Genomic DNA, 24,836 nt, shown 5'->3' on the forward strand with positions numbered 1-24,836 from the left:
TGATGACGGAGCGGCTGAGGGCGATGTAGACAGTGACAGCGACGGCGCAAGTAGCCTATCCGGAAGCGATTCGTGGGGTGAGGCAAGCGATATGTCCGGCTGAGCCCTCGTTGCTTTATTTTGATCCTGCACGCGAAAGCTTGGGTACGCCCCCTCATGATGTAAGAGCATTTTGGAGAGGGGAAGCCCCTCATGTAAATAGACTACTACTTCATTCCTTAGGCTAAGCTTAAAGCGTGCTTTTGGGTGCTCGCAACTCCCCTTGCGCACTTGATGCCGTAAGTTACTTTGGTTTGGCCGAGCTTTAAACTGGTCTGGCCGTTGGGGACGTGCATTCCTTCCGAGAGGAGCCCCTCACGAGCTTGCAAGGTTTTGGTTTCCTGAGGGGTCCGCCGGTCCACACGAGGAGGCCTCGCGAGTAGCGAGCACTAGTAATGGCGAGATGCACGCGCAGTGCGCGTGTGCCGCTGCCAGCCCCCGCTCGCGAGGTTTCCGAAAAGGGGGGAAGATAGCGGACGTAAATGTCAAACAAAACATGAATCCAGAAACTCACGAAATCAACGCGGACAAGAAAAGACACCCCCCCCCCGCGCGATTGCCAATGGAAATGCAATTTTAAATTCAAGATCAAAAGCTGCGAGACTGAGCTACAGAAAAGAGGTCAAAAGCAAATGGCCATGTCCGGCACCTAGCTAGTCTTCTTGTCCTCGAGTCTTTGAGTCTTCTCACCAGCGCGGAGGTAAGTGCTTTCACAGGCCGTGAGCATAGTCATTGGGGTACAGTGTCGACGGCCAGCGCGGAGCATGGTGCTTCCACTAGGACGTGGGCGGGAGCCCCCGAGGCCCGAGGGCGGCACTCCGGAGACTCCGGGGCGTGTACAACCCCACTCATTATTATGTGAGAGTGTCACGAGCGGAGACCTTCACAGGCGTGAGCCTTACTTCATATCGCCAAGCGAGGGCCCCGCCTTGCGTCGCCCTCGACCACCGTTGGGGCGTCCGGAAACCAGGACGCCACCAAGGGGCAGAGGGGACGCTAGCGTCGCCCTCGGCGACCACAGGCCCTCTACTGGGGGGAAGGCTCGCCAGTGCCTCCCCGGTAGAGGACCTACGTACCTCCGGGCGATGCCTGGCTCCAAACGATGCGGGGAGGGGCCTTGCTCCCGGCTCCTCCCCCGCAGCCCCCAATGCGCTTCCCCTGGCGAGATGGGGGTTGCCGTGTTGGGGCTGTCGTCCACCGCTGTGAACTGATTCACTTGTGATCCATGGTTAGTGTAAGCCTACTCCTGACAGATTAGTGGTACCCTGTAGCTGTTGTCGCCGGCGTGGTCGGCGAGGCTCCTGGGAGGCTCCTGGAAGGCCTAGGCTTCCAGCATCTCCTCTTCCCTACCCGGCTCGAGGAACGAACCGGGGTCGTCTTCCGGTGTGTACTCCTGGTCCATCATGCGGGGCACATAGGCCTCCGGAGCGGATGCCCCAGAAACCTCGTTGAGGTGCCCCACGCTCCACGCCGCCTGGCTCGGCCCGCCAGGATAGTACGGTGGCATCCTGCCGGGACCATGGGTGGTGATGCTTACGCCTGCGCCCATTGGGGGAGGCACAAGTGTGGTTGGGTGTGCGGCCCCGTTGGTTGCGCCGGTGCCGACGAAACCTCTTGGTGCGCCTGGGGGCACGCAAGCGCGATGAGGCCCACCGTGCGATCTGGCCACAGCCTGAGGCATAAGCAAGGAGCAGAAAGGCGGTGCACCCCTGGCTGCAGTGTCCAACAGCTCGGCAACACGCTCCAGCAATGCATCCCGGCCGCTCTCCATCAGTCGGCATTGCAGCAGCTCCCGCGCCACTGTGAGCGTGGCCCTCATGTTCGCTTGTTCCCGCCGGGAGTGCGGCACCATTGCCTCGGTGTATCTTGAGGCCCTTGCGGCAGCCCACGTGCGCCTCGGGGTAAGGGTGGAAGGCGTCGGACGACGCCGCCCGCGCCCCTTGGCGCTTAGCGGTGCGCGCGCCACCTAGAGCGCAGAGTTGAGGTCTTCTTGGGTGGATGGCGCCGCCCGAGCTGGCCAGGCTGCCCAGTGATCAGCCTCGCCCTCGGGTCGCCGGACATCGGGGCTGCAGAGTGCTGGCGGGGCTGCCGATGGAAGAGAGGCTTCGGCGCACCCCTACCTGGCGCAACAAATGTCAGATTTCGGTTTCCGGCAAAACCCTTGAGGTTCGAACACTGGGGTGCGCACGAAGACCTCTCCCCCTCTAGCTCTCGCCCTTGCCGCAATCTCAAGGCTTAGCGTGTCGAACCCGCAGAACAAAGGGACACGGGATTTATACTGGTTCAGGCCACCGATGTGGTGTAATACCCTACTCCAGTGTGGTGTGGTGGATTGCTTCTGGGCTGAGGATGAACAGTTACAAGGGAAGAACAGCCTCCTAAGGAGAGGTGTTCTTGTGCTTGGTGAGCTTGTCTGGTGGCCTTGGTGGAATGGATCCAGTCCAAGATGAGATGTCTCCCTATGGTGGTGGCTAGTCCTATTTATAGAGGCCTGGGTCCTCTTCGCAAATATTAGGCAGGAAGGGATCCCACAACGGCCAGTTTGAAGGGGGGACAACTAGTACAAGCTATCCTGACAAAAGATGGTCTTAGCTTGCCAAAGGCTCTGGTGGTGACGCCGTCCTGGGCTCCACGGTGACCTCTATCCTGCCGTCATGCTGGTCTTGGTCTCGTTGCACCGATATGGAAACCTTTGCTTGACACCTCGGGACTCCGCGCTTGCGCTTGCTTCTTTAGCACCAAAGGGGAAACAAGGACATTGCGTGCGCTGGCGCCCGCCTAGTGCCCTCCTGGCCTTGGTCATCATGGCTTGCATCACAGGAACCTCGCGAGGTGCTCCTTGCCTTGATCTTGCCACCCCTCATGAGCCAGCCTAGTGAGGCCGCCCTCGAGGAGGTCTTGCGTCATTCGCCTCACGAGGCTTGGCCCCTCGCGAGGGTCTTGAGTGTTTGCTGGTGAAGATGGGTCGTACAGGGCCGCTGGTGGAGCCACGCCATGGGCCGCAGGTAGGCAAGTCTCGGGACCCCCGTTCCAACGACGCCGACACCTTCTACCTCAACCAAGCCATCTACAAGCAACAACGACATGTCGAGTTACAAGAAAACCTGACAACTTCAAGTCATCATCCTACAAGAAGCACCTTCAAGCAAAGAGCTTCATCATCATCTACCCCAACCGATGAGACCATCAAGACAAGTTCCTTCAAATGCTTCACATGCGCAGGCTGAGGCCACAAGTCCTTTGAGTGTACAAACAAGCTTACCATGATCGTTAACGACGATAGTACATATGACTCCATGATTGAAGGAGAAACGGAAGCACTTGAGCAAGTGGCCATGCACTGGCAAGTGAACGAAGATCAAGAGGATCAAGTCTTTTGTGACGAAGATTCAAGCCCCGCTCTCATTGTCTCTAAGGTCTTGACTCTTCAACATCAACAAGAAGAAGACCAAAGATGCCATATCTTTCATACCATGCCCGGCATCAATGGAAGGTTTGTCAAGGTCATCATCGATGGGGGAGTTGCCATAACTTAGCAAGTGAAGAACTATGCTCTAAGCTCCAATTGTTCAAGATGAAGCTCCCACACCCCTACAAAGTTCAATGGCTTGGTGACTCCGGTACTATCCAAGTTGAGCATAGAGTGAAAGTCTCCATCAAAATCGGAGCTTACGAAGACACTTTGTAGTGTTATCTCGTTCCAATGACCATTTGCCACCTTCTTCTCAGGCGACCATGGAAATTTGATAGAGGTGTCATCCACAACGGCCGAACGAATCACTATATCTTCAAGATGAAAGGAAAGGAGTACGTACTTCGCCCTATGTCTCCAAACCAAGTGACCACCGACAAGCAAACCACCCATCATGGAGAGAATAGTGAGAGAGCGAACCACCAAAAAGAGAGTGAGTGCCACAAGCCCAAATCGAGTGCCTCCACGATGAGCGACAAGAAGAAATTAGTTCTATTTACCACCAAAAGTGAGATAAGAGAAGTGTGTGAGGACCCATCTAGTGTCATGCACTATGTCCTTTTGTGCAAGGACGATGCACCAAAATCTAACACCTCTCACAATCTAGCTTTAGTGTTATCTTCTCTTTTGCAGGAATTCCAAGATGTTTTCCCGATGAGCTACCTCCGGGTCTACCTCCTCTACGAGGCATCGAGCACCGAATCGACCTCATCCCTGGAGCTACTCTTCCTAACAAGGCTCCCTACCGTGTCAACCCTGAGGAAACCAAGGAGATCCAACAGCATGTACAACAACTCATCGACAACAGCCATGTACGAGAAAGTTTGAGCCCTTGTGCCGTTACGGTAATCCTTGTTCCCAATGAAGATGGTACATTTCGCATGTGTTCCAATTGCCGTCCTATCAATTCAATTACCGTGCGTTATCCTTACCCTATTCCACGCCTAGATGATATGCTTGATGAGGTTAGCGGAGCCACAATTTTCTCTAAAATTGACCTTAAAAGTGGCTACTATCAAATATGCATCCAAGAAGGTGATGAATGGAAACCCGCATTTAAAGACCAAGTTTGGCTTATATGAATGGCTTGTTATGCCAATGGGTTTATCCGAAGCACCCGGTACCTTCATGCGACTCATGCATTTTGTTTTTGGACCTTATATTGGTGTATTTGTTGTGGTCTACTTTGATGATATTCTTGTGTTTAGCAAATCTCTCAAAGAGCATCTCACCCACCTTCCCACCATGCTACAAACTCTTACAAAAGAGCACCTGTTGCGGAGCATCCTACGATCATCCCCATGACACGAGCACGAGCTATAGCTCTCGAGAACGAGGTGACTTCTTTCCTTAGTGATATCCCATTTGATCATCTCGAGGCATGGCTACTACCTAAGTCCGGAATGTTATGCAAGACTAGGTATCAAGAGGACCCTCCCGAAGATGCACATGAGGTCAGACAAACCGCCAAGTCCACGGATGAAGAGAAACGCCGAAAGGAGAAGAAGGCAGCTCCAGGACCCGGACATTCGGCCACTGGAGACGACCACTAGAGCAACAGTCGCCCAGCCGCCAAGTGCTCCAGGCCGCGGACATCCGGCGTCAACCCCGGACATCCGGCGCTTCGTGATAGAAGCAAAGGTGTCCCGTCTTTCGATGAGATGGTGGCTATCGTTTTGGAGGATGTCGACTTTGACGATCTGACTACGAACGTGCGAGGACGTCGCGCCTTAGTGATAGAGGCTATGGTGTCCCGATGTTTCGATGAGATGGTGGCTATCGTTTTCTGTGGGAGTCGACCTTGACGATCCGACTACGAACGTGCGAGACGTCGCGCCTTAGCAATCGCTAAACCAACTTCTGAGGGTTATTGACCACGCCGGAGCACGATCAACCTGACCACGAGGGTCTGTTTCCTGCGAGCAAACGAAGAACAAGCAAGAAACTGAGATTGCAATCGGGATATTGCGAATATAAGATGAAAGCTTTATTGATCAAGGTGGGGTTCTGTGACGTCTTGGTCTGGTCGTTGGACACAAACGAAGTACGCGAAGTTGCAGCTATGGCGAACTTTTAATCTAAACAAAACCCAAAGTCTAAACGACGCCCTAAGGGCTGCATATATGGAGGAAGAGGGGGGAATTTCGTGGCCCTTGAGGGTGGGGTCCGAAACCAACCCTAACTCTTGTTTCCCCACACATATGGACTCTAAAAATAGCCTATACTTAAGTATTTCGAAATTACATGGGCCTGGCCCATTAATAAGGTGACGCAGCACCTAGAATAGCCTATGGACGAATATTATGAAGTGGCATCTTGTATATTTCATCCAAGGCTTCATGCACTCCTTATGGCGGCTTCAAAGTCCTGAAATCATCACTTGTAACTCCGTTCTTGATCCCCTTGCGCATGCCATCAACTCCATGCATGTTCTTGCTCCAATGTTCATCCTTCTCCAACCTAGGCCCTTCATTTGTAAGCAAAACAAATGTATCCAATTTAGGCAACATCATAATCTCATGAACATTAGAATCATTACCAAGAAACGAAAGTACCTGGTAATTTAATTGGCGTGCGCGAGCTCTAGTAATTGGTCCAGTATATGTAACAGTAGGGGCTGTGGGTGAAACAATGGTATTGATGTCCTCATCATCCTCCCCTTCTTGAAATGAAGTCGTCCTCGACGGAAGCGCATCTTCCTCACCCAAATAAGGCTTCAAATCTGCAATGTTAAAAGTGGGACTAACCCCAAAATCTACAGGTAGCTCAAGTTTATATGCATTATCATTTATTTTCTCTAACACCTTAAAAGGACCATCAGCGCGTGGCATTAGCTTTGATTTGCGCAGATTAGGAAATCTATCTTTACGCAAATGTAACCAAACAAGATCTCCAGGCGCAAACACAACATGTTTTCTACCCTTATCCCCAGCAAGTTTATATTTAGCATTCATACGCTCAATGTTTTCCTTAGTTAACTCATGCATTTTTAAAATCAATTCAGAACGTTCTTTTGCATCAAAATTAACCTTCTCTGAAGATGGAAGAGGCAACAAATCAATAGGTGCACGAGGTAGGAAACCATACACAATTTCAAAAGGGCACATCTTAGTAGTAGAATGCAATGAGCGATTATAAGCAAATTCAATATGAGGCAAGCATTCTTCCCACATTTTCTTGTTATTCTTCAAAACAGCCCTAAGCATAGTAGACAATGTTCTATTGACTACTTCAGTTTGTCCATCAGTTTGGGGGTGACAAGTAGTACTAAAAAACAGCTTAGTCCCCAACTTAGCCCATAAACATCTCCAAAAGTGGCTAAGAAATTTAGTATCACAATCTGAAACAATAGTATTTGGCACACCATGTAAGCGAATAATTTCAGAAAGAACAAATCAGCAACATTAACAGCATCATCGCTTTTATGACATGGTATAAAGTGTGCCATTTTCGAGAACCTATCCACGACAACAAATATGCTATCCCTCCAGTTCTTTGTTCGAGGTAAACCTAAAACAAAGTCCATAGATATGTCCTCCCAAGGAACACTAGGTACTAGCAAAGGCATATATAAACCATGAGGATTGAGTCGTGACTTAGCTCTTTGACATGTAGTGCAGCGAGCAACAAAACGCTCAACATCCCGTCTCATCTTTGGCCAAAAGAAATGTGTAGCAAGTATATCCTCCGTCTTCTTGACGCCAAAGTGTCCCATTAATCCTCCTCCATGCGCCTCCTGCAACAACAAAAGACGAACAGAGCTAGCTGGAATGCATAGCTTGTTAGCACGAAACACAAATCCATCGTTAAGAACGAACTTGTTCCAAGTTCTCCCTTCCTTACAATTCTGCAATACATCTTTAAATTCAGCATCATGAACATATTGATCTTTGATGGTCTCCAAACCAAATATTTTAAAGTCAAGTTGTGAAAGCATAGTATAACGACGAGACAAGGCATCAGCAATAACATTTTCTTTACCCTTCTTGTGTTTAATGACATAAGGGAAAGTCTCAATGAATTCAACCCATTTAGCATGTCTACGGTTCAGTTTTGCTTGACTTTTAATGTGTATCAAAGATTCATGATCAGAATGTATAAAAAATTCCTTGGGCCATAAATAATGTTGCCATGTTTCTAAGGTCCGAACAAGAGCATATAATTCTTTATCATAAGTAGAATAGTTCAGACTAGGCCCACTAAATTTTTCAGAAAAGTATGCAACAGGTTTTCCATCTTGTAATAACACACCTCCTAATCCAATTCCACTAGCATCACATTCAAGCTCAAAAGTCTTATTGAAATTAAGAAGTTGGAGTAAAGGAGCATGTGTCAACTTATCTTTCAAAACCGTGAAGGCTTCTTCCTGTGCGGTACCCCAAACAAAAGGCACATCCTTCTTTGTAAGCTCGTTGAGAGGTGCAGCAATGGTGCTGAAATCTCTCACAAAACGCCTATAGAAACCAGCGAGGCCAAGGAAACTCCTCGCTTGTGTGACCATTTTGGGCTGCGGCCAACTCTCAATAGCTTCAATCTTGGCTTTATCAACTTCAATTCCCTGTGGAGTAACAACATAGCCAAGAAAAGATACTCGGTCGGCGCAAAAGGTGCACTTTCCAAGGTTACCAAACAAACGTGCATCACGTAGAGCAATAAAAACAGCACGTAAATGTTCCAAATGTTCCTGCAAAGATTTGCTATAAATCAATATGTCATCAAAGTAAACTACCACAAATCGTCCAATGAAAGCACGTAAAACTTCGTTCATTAACCTCATGAAAGTACTAGGTGCATTAGTTAACCCAAAAGGCATGACTAACCACTCATATAATCCAAACTTAGTTTTAAATGCTGTTTTCCATTCATCTCCCAATTTCATACGAATTTGATGGTAACCACTACGCAAATCAACTTTGGAGAATATTGTAGAGCCACTCAATTCATCAAGCATATCAACTAGCCTAGGAATAGGATGACGATAACGAATAGTAATATTATTAATGCCTCTACAATCAACGCACATACGCGACGTACCATCCTTTTTCGGCACTAAAATGATAGGAACAGCACAAGGACTAAGGGATTCGCGTATATAACCTTTGTCGAGCAGTTCTTGTACTTGACGCATAATCTCCTTCGTCTCCTCTGGATTGGTACGGTATGGTGCCCGGTTGGGTAATGATGCACCGGGAATTAAGTCAATTTGATGCTCAATCCCGCGAATAGGTGGTAATCCCGGTGGCACGTCTTGTGGAAAGACGTCGGCGAACTCCTCCAAAATGTTAGTGACAGCAGGAGGCAAAGAGGAAGGCACGTCCTCGAATGAAAATAATGTCTCTTTGCACACAAAAGCATAGCAAACAGATTTGCTGAAATCTAGCTCATCAATATCAGATTTGGTGGCAAGTAAACATGCACTTTTCAAATTAATTTCAGAAACAACAGTAGATGGTTTATTATTAGGCTTCATTTGGTGCTCAAATTCTTTTGCCACAATCTGATTTTCACTCTTATTTGTCTCCTGTTTTGCTTTATTAGCTCTATTAATATCATCTTTCAAAATGGAATCAGGAGTCATAGGAAGCAAAGTAATATTTTTATCGTTATGAACAAGAGTATACTGATTGTTTCTACCATGGTGTACAGAATTTTTATCAAATTGCCATGGTCTACCAAGTAATAAGGAACATTCTTGCATAGGTACCACATCACAATCAACATAATCAGCATATGTAGAGATACTAAAATGCACACGAACAGTACGTGTTACCTTAACCTTGCCGCTGTTGTTGAACCATTGGATGTAGTCAGGATGTGGATGTGGTCTTGTGGTGAGAGATAGCTTCTCCACCATCTCCATGCTAGCGAAGTTATTGCAGCTCCCTCCATCTATGATCACGCGAACAGAACGTTCCTTCACAACTCCCTTTGTATGGAACAAATTATGCCTCTGATTTTGCTCAGCTTGTGTAACCTGCACACTCAAAACACGTTGAGCAACTAAACATTCATACCTGTCAGCATCTTCAGGAGCCATGTATTGCGTCTCATGATCAGAATCGTCTCCACCGTGTTCGTCACGTGTAATAAGAGCCAAAGTCTCCTCATCATAGTCACTAGCGGACTCATACCCACCATCCTCAGTAACAATCATCACACGCTTAGATGGGCATTCTCTCGCATAATGACCTCCACCCTTGCAACATCGACAAATAATATCATGTGTTTGCCCTGTTGATGCCATGGATGAAGAAGAGCTCTTTGCAGGCCCAGAAGGTGTGCTCTTGGCAGATAGTGGTGATTGTGCCTGCTTTATTGTATCACGGTTGGAGGTGGTAGCCGACGGAGGCGCCGGTGTAGCAGAACGTGTGGAAGTATGATAGAGGCAAAGGTGTCCCGATGTTTCGATGAGATGGTGGCTATCGTTTTCTGTGGGAGTCGACCTTGACGATCCGACTACGAACGTGCGAGACGTCGCGCCTTAGCAATCGGTAAACCAACTTCCGAGGGGTTATTGACCACGCCGGAGCACGATCAACCTGACCACGAGGGCCTGTTTCCTGCGAGCAAACGAAGAACAAGCAAGAAACTGAGATTGCAATCTGGATATTGCGAATATAAGATGAAAGCTTTATTGATCAAGGTGGGGTTCTGTGACATCTTGGTCTGGTCGTTGGACACAAACGAAGTACGCGAAGTTGCAGCTATGGCGAACTTTTAATCTAAACAAAACCCAAAGTCTAAACGACGCCCTAAGGGCTGTATATATGGAGGAAGAGAGGGGAATTTCGTGGCCCTTGAGGGTGGGGTCCGAAACCAACCCTAACTCTTGTTTCCCCACACATACGGACTCTAAAAATAGCCTATACTTAAGTATTTCGAAATTACATGGGCCTGGCCCATTAATAAGGTGACACAGCACCTAGAATAGCCTATGGACGAATATTATGAAGTGGCATCTTGTATATTTCGTCCAAGGCTTCATGCACTCCTTATGGCGGCTTCAAAGTCCTGAAATCATCACTTGTAACTCCGTTCTTGATCCCCTTGCGCATGCCATCAACTTCATGCGTGTTCTTGCTCCAATGTTCATCCTTCCCTTCTTGAAATGAAGTCGTCCTCGACGGAAGCTCATCTTCCTCACCCAAATAAGGCTTCAAATCTGCAATGTTAAAAGTGGGACTAACCCCAAAATCTGTAGGTAGCTCAAGTTTATATGCATTATCATTTATTTTCTCTAAAACCTTAAAAGGACCATCAGCACGTGGCATTAGCTTTGATTTGCGCAGATTAGGAAATCTATCTTTACGCAAATGTAACCAAACAAGATCTCCAGGTGCAAACACAACATGTTTTCTACCCTTATCTCCAGCAAGTTTATATTTAGCATTCATACGCTCAATGTTTTCCTTAGTTAACTCATGCATTTTTAAAATCAATTCAGAACGTTCTTTAGCATCAAAATTAACCTTCTCCGAGGATGGAAGAGGCAACAAATCAATAGGTGCACGAGGTAGGAAACCATACACAATTTCAAAAGGGCACATCTTAGTAGTAGAATGCAATGAACGATTATAAGCAAATTCAATATGAGGCAAGCATTCTTCCCACATTTTCTTGTTATTCTTCAAAACAGCCCTAAGCATAGTAGACAATGTTCTATTGACTACTTCAGTTTGTCCATCAGTTTGGGGGTGACAAGTAGTACTAAAAAGCAGCTTAGTCCCCAACTTAGCCCATAAACATCTCCAAAAGTGGCTAAGAAATTTAGTATCACGATCTGAAACAATAGTATTTGGCACACCATGTAAGCGAATAATTTCACGAAAGAACAAATCAGCAACATTAACAGCATCATCGCTTTTATGACATGGTATAAAGTGTGCCATTTTCGAGAACCTATCCACGACAACAAATATGCTATCCCTCCCCTTCTTTGTTCGAGGTAAACCTAAAACAAAGTCCATAGATATATCCTCCCAAGGAACACTAGGTACAGGCAAAGGCATATATAAACCATGAGGATTGAGTCGTGACTTAGCTCTTTGACATGTAGTGCAGCGAGCAACAAAACGCTCAACATCCCGTCTCATCTTTGGCCAAAAGAAATGTGTAGCAAGTATATCCTCCGTCTTCTTGACGCCAAAGTGTCCCATTAATCCTCCTCCATGCGCCTCCTGCAACAACAAAAGACGAACGGAGCTAGCTGGAATGCATAGCTTGTTAGCACGAAACATAAATCCATCGTTAAGAACGAACTTGTTCCAAGTTCTCCCTTCCTTACAATTCTGCAATACATCTTTAAATTCAGCATCATTAACATATTGATCCTTGATGGTCTCCAAACCAAATATTTTAAAGTCAAGTTGTGAAAGCATAGTATAACGACGAGACAAGGCATCAGCAATAACATTTTCTTTACCCTTCTTGTATTTAATCAGATAAGGGAAAGTCTCAATGAATTCAACCCATTTAGCATGTCGACGGTTCAGTTTTGCTTGACTTTTAATGTGTTTCAAAGATTCATGATCAGAATGTATAACAAATTCCTTGGGCCATAAATAATGTTGCCATGTTTCTAAGGTCCGAACAAGAGCATATAATTCTTTATCATAAGTAGAATAGTTCAGACTAGGCCCACTCAATTTTTCAGAAAAGTATGCAATAGGTTTTCCATCTTGTAATAACACACCTCCTAATCCAATTCCACTAGCATCACATTCAAGCTCAAAAGTCTTATTGAAATTAGGAAGTTGGAGTAAAGGAGCATGTGTCAACTTATCTTTCAATACCGTGAAGGCTTCTTCCTGTGCGGTACCCCAAACAAAAGGTACATCCTTCTTTGTAAGCTCGTTGAGAGGTGCAGCAATGGTGCTGAAATCTCTCACAAAACGCCTATAAAAACCAGCGAGGCCAAGGAAACTCCTCACTTGTGTGACCGTTTTGGGCTGCGGCCAACTCTCAATAGCTTCAATCTTGGCTTTATCAACTTCAATTCCCTGTGGAGTAACAACATAGCCAAGAAAAGATACTCGGTCGGCGCAAAAGGTGCACTTTCCAAGGTTACCAAACAAACGTGCATCACGTAGAGCAATAAAAACAGCACGTAAATGTTCCAAATGTTCCTCCAAAGATTTGCTATAAATCAATATGTCATCAAAGTAAACTACCACAAATCGTCCAATGAAAGCACGTAAAACTTCGTTCATTAACCTCATGAAAGTACTAGGTGCATTAGTTAACCCAAAAGGCATGACTAACCACTCATATAATCCAAACTTAGTTTTAAATGCTGTTTTCCATTCATCTCCCAATTTCATACGAATTTGATGGTAACCACTACGCAAATCAACTTTGGAGAATATTGTAGAGCCACTCAATTCATCACGCATATCATCTAGCCTAGGAATAGGATGACGATAACGAATAGTAATATTATTAATGCCTCTACAATCAACGCACATACGCGACGTACCATCCTTTTTCGGCACTAAAATGATAGGAACAGCACAAGGACTAAGGGATTCGCGTATATAACCTTTGTCGAGCAGTTCTTGTACTTGACGCATAATCTCCTTCATCTCCTCTGGATTGGTACGGTATGGTGCCCGGTTGGGTAATGATGCACCGGGAATTAAGTCAATTTGATGCTCAATCCCGCGAATAGGTGGTAATCCCGGTGGCACGTCTTGTGGAAAGACGTCGGCGAACTCCTGCAAAATGTTAGTGACAGCAGGAGGCAAAGAGGAAGGCACGTCCTCGAATGAAAATAATGCCTCTTTGCACACAAAAGCATAGCAAACAGATTTGCTAAAATCTAGATCATCAATATCAGATTTGGTGGCAAGTAAACATGCACTTTTCAATTTAATTTCAGAAGCAACACTAGATTGTTTATTATTATTAGGCTGCATTTGTTGCTCAAATTCTTTTGCCACAATCTGATTTTCACTCTTAGTTTTCTCCTGTTTTGCTTTATTAGCTCTATTAATATCATCTTTCAAAATGGAATCAGGAGTCATAGGAAGCAAAGTAATATTTTTATCCTTATGAACAAGAGTATACTGATTGTTTCTACCATGGTGAATAGAATTTTTATCAAATTGCCATGGTCTACCAAGTAATAAGGAACATGCTTGCATAGGTACCACATCACAATCAACATAATCAGCATATGTAGAGATACTAAAATGCACACGAACAGTACGTGTTACCTTAACCTTGCCGCTGTTGTTGAACCATTGGATGTAGTAAGGATGTGGATGTGGTCTTGTGGTGAGAGATAGCTTCTCCACCATCTCGATGCTAGCCAAGTTGTTGCAACTCCCTCCATCTATGATCACGGGAACAGAACGTTCCTTCACAACTCCCTTTGTATGGAACAAATTATGCCTCTGATTTTGCTCAGCTTGTGTAACCTGCACACTCAAAACACGTTGAGCAACTAAACATTCATACCTGTCAGCATCTTCAGGAGCCATGTATTGCGTCTCATGATCAGAATCGTCTCCACCGTGTTCGTCACGTGTAATAAGAGCCAAAGTCTCCTCATCATAGTCACTAGCGGACTCATACCCACCATCCTCAGTAACAATCATCACACGCTTAGATGGGCATTCTCTCGCATAATGACCTCCACCCTTGCAACGTCGACAAATAATATCATGTGTCTGCCCTGTTGATGACATGGATGAAGAAGAGCTCTTTGCAGGCCCAGAAGGTGTGCTCTTGGCAGATAGTGGTGATTGTGCCTGCTTTATTGTATCACGGTTGGAGGTGGCAGCCGACGGAGGCGCCGGTGAAGCAGAACGTGTGGAAGTAGATGATGCACGTGGTGTCCATGAAGAAGGTCGACCTGCAGAAAAGTTAGTCCGCGCCAATGCCTGTCGATCCTGCACTTCACGTTCAGCTTTACAAGCAAGATGGAATAAACGAGTGATATTAGTATACTCCTTATACTCTAGAATCGTCTGAATCTCTCTATTTAATCCACCCATAAAACATGCAAGCATAGCTTCATTCTCCTCAACAATACCACATCTAATCATGCCAGTTTGTAATTCCTGATAATATTCTTCTACAGAATTTTTTCCCTGTCTTAAGCGCTGCAATTTTTGAAGTAATTCACGTTGATAATATGGTGGAACCCAACGAGTACGCATAGCAGTTTTCAAAGCAGCCCAAGTAGCAGGAATGGGATATAATCTACAATGCTCAGACCACCAAACACATGCAAAACTAGTGAATGCACAAACAGCAGCAGGAACACGTCTCTCCTCGGGATATTGTAAACATGTAAATCGTTGTTCAGTTTCTAACTCCCAAGTAAGATATATATCAGGAACATATCTACCCTCAAATGGTGGAATATTCAATTTTAGTTTAGGGAGATGGTCATGATCTCGTACCTGAGGGTGAGCCCTACCATTGCCATTATTTGCATGTGGACGACCCGATGGTTGCTGTGCTGGTGGTGGCACGTAGTTCTGATTTTGATCAACCTCATCCTCGTAATCGCCAGCAAAATCACCCTCCTTCGCATCAGCAGCAGGAGCCACAGAAGTAGCAACAGCAGCACCAACAGTTTGGCCAGGTGCAAGAGGGAGACGGCTCGCTCGGCGGAGGGCTGTTTCACGATGTGTAGGTAGTCGTCGTTGTTGTTGTTGTAGAGGTGCGTTAGGTGCAGCCGGTGGTGGTGGTGGAAGACGCGCGAGCAATTCATTAAACCTGTCATCGAGCTTTGTTTCGAACGTCTTCTCCATGTCATATATCTTCTCCATGGCCTCTTCAAATCTGTTTAGCACATCCTGCACCTGTCCATTCATCATTTGCTGAAATTTATCATGCAACTCCTGATTCGTCATGTTCTCCCAGTCAGTCTCGTCGGCTTGTGATCCTGCCATGGTTAGCAACAATAGAAAACACACAAGAATATGATCCTACAGAATACTAACAAGAGGTGGTGGTGGCGGGTGTCACAAATCCGTCAAGCAAATCTCAAATTCTTACCAGTTCTTACCCAGCAGCAGGCGGTGATCGGCAACCGTTGTAGTCAAAACTCTCAAAAGCTTGGATAGAGCGATTGCCAGGGAGAGTCAAACGCACGACGTAGAGGTATGTGGAGCTGGGAAGGCTTATAGTATGGTAGCAAAAAGGGTCAGCAATAATCAATTCAGAGATGCAAAGTTGAATAAACGCTCAACGACGGTACTGTGCTGGTCCTAGGCTAGACCGTGCTAGAGACGCGAGCCTAGAACACTAACAAAATCACGGCGCTGCACGTAAATAAGGGAAAAGCACACTCTGGAACTTTTTTTTTGCGCTCCTCTTTTTTTTTTGCGCTCCTTTTTTTTTTGCGCTCCTCTTTTTTTTTGCGCTCCTCTTTTTTTTTGCGAAAAATTACTATAACGGCGAGTGTCTCAAAACTCTTCCCTCGTCAAACTGATAGTATGGGCACGAAAATTTTTTTTCCACTTTTTTTTCGGAAATCAGGGCAGCGACGACGAAAAAGTGCGACAAAAAATCACTATGATGGCACGTGGCTCAAAAGACTCAGAAAAGCCTAAAAATAGGATAGGGAAAAAAAAATTTTGCCCGAGAAAATTTTGGCCTAAAAACTGCCCGGGGGTCTGCAGACTCTTTTTTTTTCCGAGACCTACGCAGGCAAGGAAACACGAATCGGAATTGAGATTGATCTCAAGAACAAACCTAATATGAGAAGAACTCGGATTGGTGGTGGATATATGGTTGTGGTATATGGCAGCGGTGGTGGTATATGGTAGCGGTGGTGGTATATGAATACAGATTGGTGGTGGTATATGGATACGGATTGGTGGTGGTATATGGATATGGATTCAAAGCGGTGGCGGATAAGCAAAAGTGGTAGATGGACGATGATGATGGTGCGGCGGCGGCGTGACAACTTATGACCAGAACTCGAAACTCTAAAAGACTAGACTCTAAGACCAGCAACTTGACACGACGATGCAACCGCAAATTCAACAAAGCAAAAACCCTAAAAAGATTATGCAAAGGCTCAGATTGGTTCGGATATGATGAACTAACCCTAATTTTTTTTGTGGCTTTTTCGTGGACTGTAGGTATGAAGAACAGACTCAATCTAATCTACGAAAAACTGTAAAATCTCACCGAGCAACCTGGAAATCTGATACCACTTGATAGAGGCAAAGGTGTCCCGATGTTTCGATGAGATGGTGGCTATCGTTTTCTGTGGGAGTCGACCTTGACGATCCGACTACGAACGTGCGAGACGTCGCGCCTTAGCAATCGCTAAACCAACTTCCGAGGGGTTATTGACCACGCCGGAGCACGATCAACCTGACCACGAGGGCCTGTTTCCTGCGAGCAAACGAAGAACAAGCAAGAAGCTGAGATTGCAATCTGGATATTGCGAATATAAGATGAAAGCTTTATTGATCAAGGTGGGGTTCTGTGACGTCTTGGTCTGGTCGTTGGACACAAACGAAGTACGCGAAGTTGCAGCTATGGCGAACTTTTAATCTAAACAAAACCCAAGTCTAAACGACGCCCTAAGGGCTGTATATATGGAGGAAGAGAGGGGAATTTCGTGGCCCTTGAGGGTGGGGTCCGAAACCAACCCTAACTCTTGTTTCCCCACACATACGGACTCTAAAAATAGCCTATACTTAAGTATTTCGAAATTACATGGGCCTGGCCCATTAATAAGGTGACGCAGCACCTAGAATAGCCTATGGACGAATATTATGAAGTGGCATCTTGTATATTTCGTCCAAGGCTTCATGCACTCCTTATGGCGGCTTCAAAGTCCTGAAATCATCACTTGTAACTCCGTTCTTGATCCCCTTGCGCATGCCATCAACTCCATTCGTGTTCTTGCTCCAATGTTCATCCTTCTCCAAGCTAGGACCTTCATTTGTAAGCAAAACAAATGTATCCAATTTAGGCAGCATCATAATCTCATGAACATTAGAATCATTACCAAGAAACGAAAGTACCTGGTAATTTAATTGGCGTGCGCGAGCTCTAGTAATTGGTCCAGTATATGTAACAGTAGGGGCTGTGGGTGTAACAATGGTATTGATGTCCTCATCAAACCTCATCCTCGTAATCGCCAGCAAAATCATCCTCCTCCGCATCAGCAGCAGGAGCCACAGAAGTAGCAACAGCAGCACCAACAGTTTGGCCAGGTGCAAGAGGGAGACGGCTCGCTCGGCGGAGGGCTGTTTCACGATGTGTAGGTAGTCGTCGTTGTTGTTGTTGTAGAGGTGCGTTAGGTGCAGCCGGTGGTGGTGGTGGAAGACGCGCGAGCAATTCATTAAACCTGTCATCGAGCTTTGTTTCGAACGTCTTCTCCATGTCATCTATCTTCTCCATGGCCTCTTCAAATCTGTTTAGCACATCCTGCACCTGTCCATTCATCATTTGCTGAAATTTATCATGCAACTCCTGATTCGTCATGTTCTCCCAGTTAGTCTCGTCGGCTTGTGATCCTGCCATGGTTAGCAACAATAGAAAACACACAAGAATATGATCCTACAGAATACTAACAAGAGGTGGTGGTGGCGGGTGTCACAAATCCGTCAAGCAAATCTCAAATTCTTACCAGTTCTTACCCAGCAGCAGGCGGTGATCGGCAACCGTTGTAGTCAAAACTCTCAAAAGCTTGGATAGAGCGATTGCCAGGGAGAGTCAAACGCACGACGTAGAGGTATGTGGAGCTGGGAAGGCTTATAGTATGGTAGCAAAAAGGGTCAGCAATAATCAATTCAGAGATGCAAAGTTGAATAAACGCTCAACGACGGTACTGTGCTGGTCCTAGGCTAGACCGTGCTAGAGACGCGAGCCTAGAACACTAACAAAATCACGGCGCTGCACGTAAATAAGGGAAAAGCACACTCTGGAACTTTTTTTTTTCGCTTTTTTTTTGCGCTCCTCTTTTTTTTTGCGCTCCTCTTTTTTTTTGCGAAAAATTACTATAATGGCGAGTGTATCAAAACTCTTCCCTCGTCAAACTGATAGGATGGGCACGAAAAAAAAAATTTCACTTTTTTTTCCGGAAATCAGGGCAGCGACGACGAAAAAGTGCGACAAAAAATCACTATGATGGCACGTGGCTCAAAAGACTCAGAAAAGCCTAAAAATAGGATAGGGAAAAAATATTTTTGCCCGTGAAAATTTTGGCCTAAAAACTGCGCGGGGGTCTCCAGACTCTTTTTTTTTTCCGAGACCTACGCAGGCAAGGAAACACGAATCGGAATTGAGATTGATCTCAAGAACAAACCTAATATGAGAAGAACTCGGATTGGTGGTGGATATATGGTTGTGGTATATGGCAGCGGTGGTGGTATATGGTAGCGGTGGTGGTATATGGATACAGATTGGTGGTGGTATATGGATACGGATTGGTGGTGGTATATGGATATGGATTCAGAGCGGTGGCGAATAAGCAAAAGTGATAGATGGGCGATGATGATGGTGCGGCGGCGGCGTGACAACTTATGACCAGAACTCGAAACTCTAAAAGACTAGACTCTAAGACCAGCAACTTGACACGACGATGCAACCGCAAATTCAACAAAGCAAAAACCCTAAAAAGATTATGCAAAGGCTCAGATTGGTTCGGATATGATGAACTAACCCTAATTTTTTTGTGTCGCTTTTTTTTCGTGGACTGTAGGTATGAAGAACAGACTCGATCTAATCTACGAAAAACTGTAAAAATCTCACCAAGCAACCTGGAAATCTGATACCACTTGATAGAGGCTATGGTGTCCCGATGTTTCGATGAGATGGTGGCTATCGTTTTCTGTGGGAGTCGACCTTGACGATCCGACTACGAACGTGCGAGACGTCGTGCCTTAGCAATCACTAAACCAACTTCCGAGGGTTATTGACCACGCCGGAGCACGATCAACCTGACCACGAGGGTCTGTTTCCTGCGAGCAAACGAAGAACAATGATAGAGGCAAAGGTGTCCCGATGTTTCGATGAGATGGTGGCTATCGTTTTCTGTGGGAGTCGACCTTGACGATCCGACTACGAACGTGCGAGACGTCGCGCCTTAGCAATCGCTAAACCAACTTCCGAGGGGTTATTGACCACGCCGGAGCACGATCAACCTGACCACGAGGGCCTGTTTCCTGCGAGCAAACGAAGAACAAGCAAGAAACTGAGATTGCAATCTGGATATTGCGAATATAAGATGAAAGCTTTATTGATCAAGGTGGGGTTCTGTGATGTCTTGGTCTGGTCGTTGGACACAAACGAAGTACGCGAAGTTGCAGCTATGGCGAACTTTTAATCTAACCAAAACCCAAAGTCTAAACGACGCCCTAAGGGCTGTATATATGGAGGAAGAGAGGGGAATTTCGTGGCCCTTGAGGGTGGGGTCCGAAACCAACCCTAACTCTTGTTTCTCCACACATACGGACTCTAAAAATAGCCTATACTTAAGTATTTCGAAATTACATGGGCCTGGCCCATTAATAAGGTGACGCAGCACCTAGAATAGCCTATGGATGAATATTATGAAGTGGCATCTTGTATATTTCGTCCATGGCTACATGCACTCCTTATGGCGGCTTCAAAGTCCTGAAATCATCACTTGTAACTCCGTTCTTGATCCCCTTGCGCATGCCATCAACTTCATGCGTGTTCTTGCTCCAATGTTCATCCTTCTCCAAGCTAGGCCCTTCATTTGAAAGCAAAACAAATGTATCCAATTTAGGCAGCATCATAATCTCATGAACATTAGAATCATTACCAAGAAACGAAAGTACCTGGTAATTTAATTGGCGTGCGCGAGCTTTAGTAATTGGTCCAGTATATGTAACAGTAGGGGCTGTGGGTGTAACAATGGTATTGATGTCCTCATCATCCCCCCCTTCTTGAAATGAAGTCGTCCTCGACGGAAGCTCAACTTCCTCACCCAAATAAGGCTTCAAATCTGCAATATTAAAAGTGGGACTAACCCCAAAATCTGCAGGTAGCTCAAGTTTATATGCATTATCATTTATTTTCTCTAAAACCTTAAAAGGACCATCAGCACGTGGCATTAGCTTTGATTTGCGCAGATTAGGAAATCTATCTTTACGCAAATGTAACCAAACAAGATCTCCAGGTGCAAACACAACATGTTTTCTACCCTTATCTCCAGCAAGTTTATATTTAGCATTCATACGCTCAATGTTTTCCTTAGTTAACTCATGCATTTTTAAAATCAATTCAGAACGTTCTTTAGCATCAAAATTAACCTTCTCCGAAGATGGAAGAGGCAACAAATCAATAGGTGCACGAGGTAGGAAACCATACACAATTTCAAAAGGGCACATCTTAGTAGTAGAATGCAATGAACGATTATAAGAAAATTCAATATGAGGCAAGCATTCTTCCCACATTTTCTTGTTATTCTTCAAAACAGCCCTAAGCATAGTAGACAACGTTCTATTGACTACTTCAGTTTGTCCATCAGTTTGGGGGTGACAAGTAGTACTAAAAAGCAGCTTAGTCCCCAACTTAGCCCATAAACATCTCCAAAAGTGGCTAAGAAATTTAGTATCACGATCTGAAACAATAGTATTTGGCACACCATGTAAGCGAATAATTTCACGAAAGAACAAATCAGCAACATTAACAGCATCATCGCTTTTATGACATGGTATAAAGTGTGCCATTTTCGAGAACCTATCCACGACAACAAATATGCTATCCCTCCCCTTCTTTGTTCTAGGTAAACCTAAAACAAAGTCCATAGATATATCCTCCCAAGGAACACTAGGTACAGGCAAAGGCATATATAAACCATGAGGATTGAGTCGTGACTTAGCTCTTTGACATGTAGTGCAGCGAGCAACAAAACGCTCAACATCCCGTCTCATCTTTGGCCAAAAGAAATGTGTAGCAAGTATATCCTCGGTCTTCTTGACTCCAAAGTGTCCCATTAATCCTCCTCCATGCGCCTCCTGCAACAACAAAAGACGAACGGAGCTAGCTGGAATGCATAGCTTGTTAGCACGAAACACAAATCCATCGTTAAGAACGAACTTGTTCCAAGTTCTCCCTTCCTTACAATTCTGCAATACATCTTTAAATTCAGCATCATTAACATATTGATCCTTGATGGTCTCCAAACCAAATATTTTAAAGTCAAGTTGTGAAAGCATAGTATAACGACGAGACAAGGCATCAGCAATAACATTTTCTTTACCCTTCTTGTGTTTAATCACATAAGGGAAAGTCTCAATGAATTCAACCCATTTAGCATGTCGACGGTTCAGTTTTGCTTGACTTTTAATGTGTTTCAAAGATTCATGATCAGAATGTATAACAAATTCCTTGGGCCATAAATAATGTTGCCATGTTTCTAAGGTCCGAACAAGAGCATATAATTCTTTATCATAAGTAGAATAGTTCAGACTAGGCCCACTAAATTTTTCAGAAAAGTATGCAACAGGTTTTCCATCTTGTAATAACACACCTCCTAATCCAATTCCACTAGCATCACATTCAAGCTCAAAAGTCTTATTGAAATTAGGAAGTTGGAGTAAAGGAGCATGTGTCAACTTATCTTTCAATACCGTGAAGGCTTCTTCCTGTGCGGTACCCCAAACAAAAGGTACATCCTTCTTTGTAAGCTCTTTGAGAGGTGCAGCAATGGTGCTGAAATCTCTCACAAAACGCCTATAAAAACTAGCGAGGCCAAGGAAACTCCTCACTTGTGTGACCGTTTTGGGCTGCGGCCAACTCTCAATAGCTTCAATCTTGGCTTTATCAACTTCAATTCCCTGTGGAGTAACAACATAGCCAAGAAAAGATACTCGGTCGGTGCAAAAGGTGCACTTTCCAAGGTTACCAAACAAACGTGCATCACGTAGAGCAATAAAAACAGCACGTAAATGTTCCAAATGTTCCTCCAAATATTTGCTATAAATCAATATGTCATCAAAGTAAACTACCACAAATCGTCCAATGAAAGCACGTAAAACTTCGTTCATTAACCTCATGAAAGTACTAGGTGCATTAGTTAACCCAAAAGGCATGACTAACCACTCATATAATCCAAACTTAGTTTTAAATGCTGTTTTCCATTCATCTCCCAATTTCATACGAATTTGATGGTAACCACTACGCAAATCAACTTTGGAGAATATTGTAGAGCCACTCAATTCATCAAGCATATCATCTAGCCTAGGAATAGGATGACGATAACGAATGGTAATATTATTAATGCCTCTACAATCAACGCACATACGCGACGTACCATCCTTTTTCGGCACTAAAATGATAGGAACAGCACAAGGACTAAGGGATTCGCGTATATAACCTTTGTCGAGCAGTTCTTGTACTTGACGCATAATCTCCTTCGTCTCCTCTGGATTGGTACGGTATGGTGCCCGGTTGGGTAATGATGCACCGGGAATTAAGTCAATTTGATGCTCAATCCCGCGAATAGGTGGTAATCCCGGTGGCACGTCTTGTGGAAAGACGTCGGCGAACTCCTCCAAAATGTTAGTGACAGCAGGAGGCAAAGAGGAAGGCACGTCCTCGTATGAAAATAATGCCTCTTTGCACACAAAAGCATAGCAAACAGATTTGCTAAAATCTAGATCATCAATATCAGATTTGGTGGCAAGTAAACATGCACTTTTCAATTTAATTTCAGAAGCAACACTAGATTGTTTATTATTATTAGGCTGCATTTGTTGCTCAAATTCTTTTGCCACAATCTGATTTTCACTCTTAGTTTTCTCCTGTTTTGCTTTATTAGCTCTATTAATATCATCTTTCAAAATGGAATCAGGAGTCATAGGAAGCAAAGTAATATTTTTATCCTTATGAACAAGAGTATACTGATTGTTTCTACCATGGTGAATAGAATTTTTATCAAATTGCCATGGTCTACCAAGTAATAAGGAACATGCTTGCATCGGTACCACATCACAATCAACATAATCAGCATATGTAGAGATACTAAAATGCACACGAACAGTACGTGTTACCTTAACCTTGCCGCTGTTGTTGAACCATTGGATGTAGTAAGGATGTGGATGTGGTCTTGTGGTGAGAGATAGCTTCTCCACCATCTCGATGCTAGCCAAGTTGTTGCAACTCCCTCCATCTATGATCACGCGAACAGAACGTTCCTTCACAACTCCCTTTGTATGGAACAAATTATGCCTCTGATTTTGCTCAGCTTGTGTAACCTGCACACTCAAAACACGTTGAGCAACTAAACATTCATACCTGTCAGCATCTTCAGGAGCCATGTATTGCGTCTCATGATCAGAATCGTCTCCACCGTGTTCGTCACGTGTAATAAGAGCCAAAGTCTCCTCATCATAGTCACTAGCGGACTCATACCCACCATCCTCAGTAACAATCATCACACGCTTAGATGGGCATTCTCTCGCATAATGACCTCCACCCTTGCAACGTCGACAAATAATATCATGTGTTTGCCCTGTTGATGCCATGGATGAAGAAGAGCTCTTTGCAGGCCCAGAAGGTGTGCTCTTGGCAGATAGTGGTGATTGTGCCTGCTTTATTGTATCACGGTTGGAGGTGGCAGCCGACGGAGGCGCCGGTGAAGCAGAACGTGTGGAAGTAGATGATGCACGAGGTGTCCATGAAGAAGGTCGACCTGCAGAGAAGTTAGTCCGCGCCAATGCCTGTCGATCCTGCACTTCACGTTCAGCTTTACAAGCAAGATGGAATAAACGAGTGATATTAGTATACTCCTTATACTCTAGAATCGTCTGAATCTCTCTATTTAATCCACCCATAAAACGTGCAAGCATAGCTTCATTCTCCTCAACAATACCACATCTAATCATGCCAGTTTGTAATTCCTGATAATATTCTTCTACAGAATTCTTTCCCTGTCTTAAGCGCTGCAATTTTTGAAGTAATTCACGTTGATAATATGGTGGAACCCAACGAGTACGCATAGCAGTTTTTAAAGCAGCCCAAGTAGCAGGAATGGGATATAATCTACAATGCTCAGACCACCAAACACATGCAAAACTAGTGAATGCACAAACAGCAGCAGGAACACGTCTCTCCTCGGGATATTGTAAACATGTAAATCGTTGTTCAGTTTCTAACTCCCAAGTAAGATATATATCAGGAACATATCTACCCTCAAATGGTGGAATATTCAATTTTAGTTTAGGGAGATGGTCATGATCTCGTACCTGAGGGTGAGCCCTACCATTGCCATTATTTGCATGTGGACGACCTGATGGTTGCTGTGCTGGTGGTGGCACGTAGTTCTGATTTTGATCAACCTCATCCTCGTAATCGCCAGCAAAATCATCCTCCTCCG

This window comes from Triticum urartu, chromosome 1A (genome assembly GCF_056163025.1).
Source record: "Triticum urartu cultivar PI428250 chromosome 1A, HENAU_Tu73, whole genome shotgun sequence".
NCBI classification, from domain to species: Eukaryota; Viridiplantae; Streptophyta; class Magnoliopsida; order Poales; family Poaceae; genus Triticum; species Triticum urartu.